The following is a 7,470-nucleotide window of genomic DNA, read 5'->3' as shown; positions in this document are numbered from 1 at the left end:
TCCAAGGGCGGCCCTGCAAAGGTAGATCATTTCTGTGGGGGGGTGGGAGGGGTGTCCTGTTATTGCGATATATCAAACTGTCTAATTGAGTGAAGCCTATGCCTCCAATTTAGGTTATTTTAACGCTACTTTGCTTTAAACATCTGTTGCTTCTCCACAGTAATGGTTTATAAATGGTGGAGTTAAATAAAAATGGATCTCAGAACATCTAATCATCAGCTGAGACTGTATCAAAGCATTTTGACCAATGAGACTGGCAGAAAACAGACGCAAACCACGCCTACCCGTGGCCCCCGTGGCATAGAATTTCCCAGCGCCTAAAGACATGAAACGATAGAAAAATATTCCTCTAAAATATCTGTGACACAGAAATTTACCCTGTTTATCTCTTTAGCATGGGAAGCTCAGGAAGACCAGGGGCGCGACTGCATCTTTAGACACATTTTGGCCTAATTAAAGGATCTCAAATCGTTAGCCATGTGGGGCTTTGCCAAGCGCCGACTTGGGGGATGCTCTCTCTGATTGTAAATGGACATGGATTTGTGACTCCAGTCTTCTCACTTCAAAGCTGCAACTCAGGGGGAAGATTGGAAAGGGAGGGGGGGGGGGGAGGGTGGAGAAAAATTGCCCCGGACCCTTTCCAAGTCCGGAACAACTCTGTCGTGGGTGTTCCGAAGCTCCGAGAGGGGCTTGAACGCCGAGGAAGAGAGGGATGCCCGTGAACAAGAAGGAGTTTGACGGTGTCCCTTTTTCCGCAAACGAACTAACAGGTGGTAGCTAGGAGGTTTGGAAGTGCGGATCTGAGGATGGTGGGGGGTGGGGGTGGGGGGGTTGGCCAAGAGGTAGAGCCCAGACTGTAGCATCTCCAGCCCTGTGATCTGACTCCAAGCTGGCAGCCGCGCTATCAACAACGGAGACTGCAGATGTTGCCGGGTTTACCCTTTTCCTCCAACATGGCTGGGAGGTTTTTTAACCCCCATTCCGGGATCTCTTATATGTTTGTGTTTGTGTATGTGTGTGTTTGTGTGTGCTGAGTAGGAGGTCCTGGGAGCAAATCCTGATCAAGGCCTCCGACTGTGTGACAAGCGATGTCAGGGCGCATTTCGAAGTGGTGGCTGCTCCGTTCTTGTTGTGTGCGAGGAGCAGCAGCGATGGTGTGTAGTAGGTGCGTTTTTGTTTTGTTTTATTTTGTGTGTAGGGCCTTTGATTGCCAGTGTGTTGTCCTCGTGTGTTTTTCATGTGCTCTCACTGGCATCTATTTCATGTCTTGTGCTTCTCTTTGTAGCTTCGTTTCAAAGGCGTCATTGTTCCCGCTCCTCTTTGAGAGTATGGGAACCTTGTGTGGGCCTAACAAGGTAAACACACAACAAAACAGCATCCTTTTATTTAAAAAAAAATTGACAGAAAACGTTCAATTAGGTTGCAACTTTTATTGCCAATATTGGGATAATTAGATTTTGATACAGCTAAAACTTATAGTTAGAAATTTTTTGTGCCGTATTTTCAGGACTATAGGGCGCAATTAAAAGTCTTAAATTTTCTCCAAAATGCCCTATGGTGGAAAAACGAACTCCGACAAGTCAAGAAGACCAGGCGAGGTGGCCCGAGTTGAAAGACCGACTCAAGCGATGGATGAACGATCAGAGAACAGCTGGGAGAAACGTCTCTACAGTCACCATTCCACTGAAGGGAGGAACATTTTCAAGGAGGACCGTCTTGGTGCTTTCGTTTGATCAAACGATGGCATCTATCCATCCGGGCGAGGACTTCGGTAGCGCAGCAACTTCCAGCGCATTACAATCAAAAGCTGCGCATCTTCCGCTCCTTTTACTAAGTCTTAAGAATGGGAGGCAGTGGCGGGCGAGTTACGCCACACTTTTTGAATGGTTTGTAGATGTTTGGGCTAGCGTGTCTGCTTGAACTGTTCTTGGAGCTTTCGCTAAAGCCGCCATCATTTACGAGGAGCCGCACGGCAACGAGACGGACTCTGACGATGACCAAAGGGAACCCGGCGTATTTGGTAGAAATTTAACCCACCTGTTCATTTCAGATACAGAAGATGAAGACTTTGATGGATTTTTTGGATTCTGATTGATGACTGAAAAAATAAAAAAATAAATCACAACCAACTCAGTTTTGCTCCCGCTCCCTTTTTTTAAGCACACACTAGCATGCATGTTTTACTGAAATGTGTTAACATGCTCGCGCCTTAAAACCTGGTGCGCCTTTTGAATTTGTTGAATACAGAGGGAAAAAAAAACACCCATAGCTGAAACTCCGCCCTATAACGCAGTGTGAGCTATGGTCGTGAAAATACGATAATTCAATATAGCCTGGTTTCCACTGAGTGGTACGGTGTTTTGAGCATTTACACTATAAAATGGACCCATTAAGCTGGACTGAACTGTGCTATTGTTTGGCCCCGATTGGTTGTAGGTCCATAAAAAAAATGGAACGGACCGTTTAGGACGGAATGACCATCATCACATGATGAAACCCGTAGATTGGCTGAAGGTCAGTACGACAACAGAAAACGCCAGGAAAGCAGCATTATTCCTCTTTTTCCTTTTTCTCCTCTCAAAAAACATTAAATGCTTTGTATAACACAGTACCAAAAGCCAAGTGGTTGTTGTTAACTTCACCCGCATGCGCCGTGACGGTCCAACTTTGAGTGCAAAACCCTCGCCTTGATTTCCAGGACCATTCTAAACCGGACCGGAGCGTACCACTGAAATTGACATGTGGTCATTCCAAGTGAGCTCTGGTTCCAACACGTTTCAAATTGTTATCAAGCAACTCTCAAACTTTTCCTGGTCAATAAACTATTATTTTTAAAATATTAAACCAAACATTATTTCTGTTACTTACATAAAGTTTATATTTCTTTATTTTTTGCTAATCAGGTAAGTTAGCATCACGTATAACATTTTGTTTATCTTCTCTTCATCATTTCTTTCTCTGTAATATATTTGATTATTAAACTAATATTTAAACTAGTATTTTATTGTTTAGTGTTTTATTAATATTTCAATATTTGACCTATTGATCAGTACTGCTCCTGCTTTTATATATATATATATATATATATATATATATATATATATATATATATATATATATATATTTTATATATTTTTATATATATTTGGTTGGGTTGCCTCTTCATTGGTTGGTTAGCAGGCTGATAGAAATGTCAAGTGTTTCCTTGTTTATCGTGGGGGGGTTACGTTCCATAAATACCCCAAGACGTAGGATTACACGGGCTTTAAAAGCCCTCACTACACGCTTTATAAACCTTTCTCAGGCAGACATGAACGTTTTCACACTTTCGTGTAGAAAAACAATTCCAGTGTGATAGAATAAAAACAAAGATCTGATTGCCATCAAAGATTTATGTAAATATGACAAACTGAGCAGACCAGCGTTGCCAAATAGAATCACAGTTTACTACTCTAAAAGTAATATAAAAACTGCCTGACCCCACCCAAAAAAAGGGGGGGGATACCAGGAAAGCAAATCTAACTCTTCTTCTTTCTCTTTCGGCTTTTCCCATCAGGGGTCACCACAGCGAACGAGTCGCATGGTAAACTTGGCGAGGTTTGACGCCGGATGCCCTTCCTGACGCAACCTTCTCAAAGCAACCGGGCTTGGGAGCGGCACAGAAGTAGAGAAGGGAACAGGGAGCAGCCCGGATTCGAACCCTGGTTTCACGGACGGAAGGCGCCGCAAACCAGCACGAGCTAAACCGGCAAAAACCGAATAACAGAAAAATGATGTCCATCCACACAAAGCAATTGTTGCCCTCAAATTCAAAATCTAAACCTCTCCATCTGATAACACCGTAGCAGTTGATGCACAGTGTTCCGTTTACATGGTCAACAGCCAATCAGGATACAAAACACACTTGACTGTAGAGAGACAGAGACAAAAAAAAGACAGCAAAATTGTACTAGAAAAAAAAAACGTGGATCAAGAGACCATAAAAGGTGAACTGTGATATAGCGAGGGAACGCTGTGAAGCCAGTTGTTGCTGGCTTTCAGCTTATTGTGTTTTGAACAAACTCCATTCAACCACCTGTAATTTGAAGGAAAACCAAAAGTAACAAAAGTTGTAGTTCCTCAAATGCCCACTGGATGCTGGCTTCAAAAGAAAACAATATCCTGTTGACTCTGATGATGAAAAAGTTGATTTTACCCTAAAAACAAACAAAATGCATATTTATATTTTCTATTTAGAAGAAAAAAAGAAGATTTTTATTGTTACAATAACCGATTGTTTCAGAACTCAAAATTCTATATGGGTGGCTTGTTTTATGATTAATAGCTTGATGGACGTTTAGGTGGACTCGATAAAACTTTACTTTGTTCTAACTAATCGGACATTTTTGAACGTCTTTTTCAGTTACAAAGAATAACCCGCCCATTAGCCTGCAAACCTGTCAGTAAGGTTGCTTCAATAAAGATATGAAAAAGGTTTCCCATCAAAAAGTCCAGGTTTTCTTCTCAGTCTAGATAAATGAAACATTAACATTTGACCAAAGCCAGAAAGGATTCAACACTGTAACCAAAACAGAAAGTGGCTAACACCCACTCAAGTACAGCTTAGCTAAACTTTGCCTCACAAATCCCAGATTAAGGTCAGACTTTCTTTATTCTAATTATGTTAAAATAGTCATTTAAAAAATACATTAGTTCTAGTTACTATTAATAACTTTTTAAAAGTTCAACAAAATATAAATATGCTAGTTGGCTAATTGTTGCTGATTTAAATGGTCTTTGGCAATGTTCAAATTCCTTCACTACTCACTATGTAGGGCGTTCGCCATTTTGTAGTGCTGTCCAAATCTGCAATTTCCAAATCAAAAATCAATTGCCCCTAGAAATTTCCCAGAAGTCTCTGCGATAAACCAGTGTGCATCGATGCTCACTAGATTGGCAGATATAGACGACGATGCATTGCGTTTGAACATGACCCGATTCCTTCCATTGACGTGTTCTCCCTACCATGACAAAGGTGGATAAAGGTGGAAAGATTTCATGTAATCCATGGACACCAGTGAAGATCACAAATCGATGAAGAAAAAAGGTTCAGTGCACTGTCTAGTGGGTCTAGATGACCCAACTTCCAACGTTAAAGTGCCTAGGATAGCACAAGGGTTACGGTAAAGGTTCAGACACAGTAATTGTTTAAACTTTTGTCATTTGTATATATCTAAAGTTGTTAGCATTTGTTGTCATCCACTAACTTTAGCGAATGGCTTTGCTTAACATTAGCCTTGAAGCTACTAGACATTTTATTTAGGTAAACAAAATACCGAAAAATAAATATATAATTAAAACCAAAACCAGATTTCTAGAAGAAGAAAAAAGTTTCTTCTGAGATATTGTATTGATAAAAAAACATGTAAATGGTGCTCCACATAGTTTTCCTGGAATTTTTCTAATGTTTCCCACCTGTTTATGCTCATAATTAGCATATTTAGCATTAGTTGTTTTTTTTGTTGTTATCTGAGGTGTCTGATGTTTCCCACCTATGAATATTAGTAAAAATGGAATCAAAAATCCTTTTTTCAACATATTTATTTATTTTAACACAACCACATTTTTTAGCATGCACTGCCTTTAGCAGATGGCTTAGCTTAATGTTAGCCTTAAAACTACTAGACATCTCGTTTAATGTAAAGAAATACAAAAACTGAAGACCCAATTTGTCGAAATTAATTTTATCCAAAAACAAGCAAATTAAACTGTTAGTAGTTGTTGTTTTGTTTTATGTTACTTGTTCTGTTTCCCAGCCGTTAATGCTAATAATTAGCATATCAAACATTAGCTGTTTTTGTGTGTGAGCTCAATTATATTATTTTATTTTTATGGAAAAGGTTTGAACCAATTTATCAACATTTATTGTGCTGCTTAGCTTTTAAACCCTTTGTTCTCGCAAAATTTGTCTTGTCTTGTTTATTTTTTTTTTTCAGGATTCAATAAAACTTTATTTGGTGTAACAAATGAATACACTAAGCAGAATATTAGACACTAACTCAGATTATGGCAGGTTCGATGAGAAAAACGTTACATTCTTGGGTTAATTAGCTTAGCAGTTTAATAAACACTTTAATAGACTCAATATTTGAATGGAAAAGCTTGATTTTTTTTCGACTTAATTGACAATGGGATTGTTTATGGATGCTTAACGTACATGGAGGATAAAAGATGATAAAATCGGGATTTTACCTAAACCCATAAACCCGACAGTCCCCGTCCTGTCAGTGTCTTGGCGAGGTCTCCCTGCAGCGTGGAAGAACTCTGCAGGGATTCGTGTCTCATCCGCCCATTCAAATAAGCCCACAGATGTCAAAAAAGGACCCACCAACGCCACCGCACACACACAGACGACCCACCTCCAGCACTGTTTGTAATGAAATCTAACACTTGGAAGAAGAGAAGTGGACCGACCACCTGTGCATCCAATTGTTCAGCACTCGCAGACACGCAAGAGAGAAAAAAAACAGGAGACAGGAGGAGGGGTGGCGGCGGCGTAGAGGAATGAAAGCGGCACAAGGACACACTTCTACACACACATGTGCAAAGAAAAAGAGAAAGGGAGGCCGTTAGTTCGGAGCCGGTGGAGGAAACTTTGAGTTCATGTTGTACAGTCATCCACGTGAAGATAATTGCAGACAAACAGGACATCTGCTGCTCAGACAAAATGTTCAAACGAAAAAGAAAGAAAAACAGAAAAAGCACCACATGGTCGTGTTGACGTCCAGACATTGGATTTGGAAAGTTTTGCGTATGACTTTAAAGCAGGCGTATACATTTCTTTCTTCGTCCTTCCCCGGGTCTGGGTTTCCGTCTGCCGCTCCTCCCCGGCTCACGGGGTGGGGGGGGGGGGGGTGCACACAGTCCTTGGCAGTTCTCAAGAGGGCTCCTCTCCGTTCCACGCCATTTGAGCACATTACGAAATCGGCCATCTTGACTGGACACACCAAATAACAACAAGGGTGCATTGTGCGCCACCTGCTCCACACATTTTGGTGGCTCTTGAATATGCAGACACCTATCCCCCCCCACCCCACCCCCACCCTTGGTCAGATGCAACACAGCTAAGAGGCCAAAATGGGAAAAAAAGAAAAAGTGGGGCATTTTAAGGATTAAAATGAGGGATTTTGAAGCTTAATGTAAGGATATTGACGGTTCAGCCAAAAGATAAACAGAAAATGGGGACGGACTCAGGTAGCATCTAGTCGACTAATCTTTATATAATTCCACCAGCGAGAGGATGAGCGACAACTTAGCAAAAAGAGGACAACCGGCCGTGCCAAAGGACCCCCACCCAACCACCACCACCTATAAGCTGCTACGCACCACAAACAAAAGCTTGGCGTCAAGGAAAATGTGGAATTTTACAGATTTTGACAATGTGGGGATGGTAGCTGTGTATCAAAACTCCAAAGAATTATCTTTTTTTTT

General features: G+C 41.0%; 1 long non-coding RNA gene across 1 annotated transcript; it reads left to right on the top strand.

Moving 5' to 3' along the window:
• Positions 1–632: 632 nt before the first annotated feature.
• Positions 633–6,853, top strand: LOC144990410 (uncharacterized). Its single transcript, XR_013654407.1, has 3 exons — positions 633–1,165; positions 1,286–2,514; positions 3,557–6,853. It is a non-coding gene; the product is annotated as an uncharacterized LOC144990410 (long non-coding RNA).
• The last annotated feature ends 617 nt before the right edge of the window (positions 6,854–7,470 follow it).

This window comes from Oryzias latipes, chromosome 2 (assembly GCF_053564925.1).
Source record: "Oryzias latipes strain Hd-rR chromosome 2, Olatipes_Hd-rR_3.1".
Lineage (NCBI taxonomy): Eukaryota > Metazoa > Chordata > Actinopteri > Beloniformes > Adrianichthyidae > Oryzias > Oryzias latipes.
This window is presented reverse-complemented; position numbering and strand designations above follow the sequence as displayed.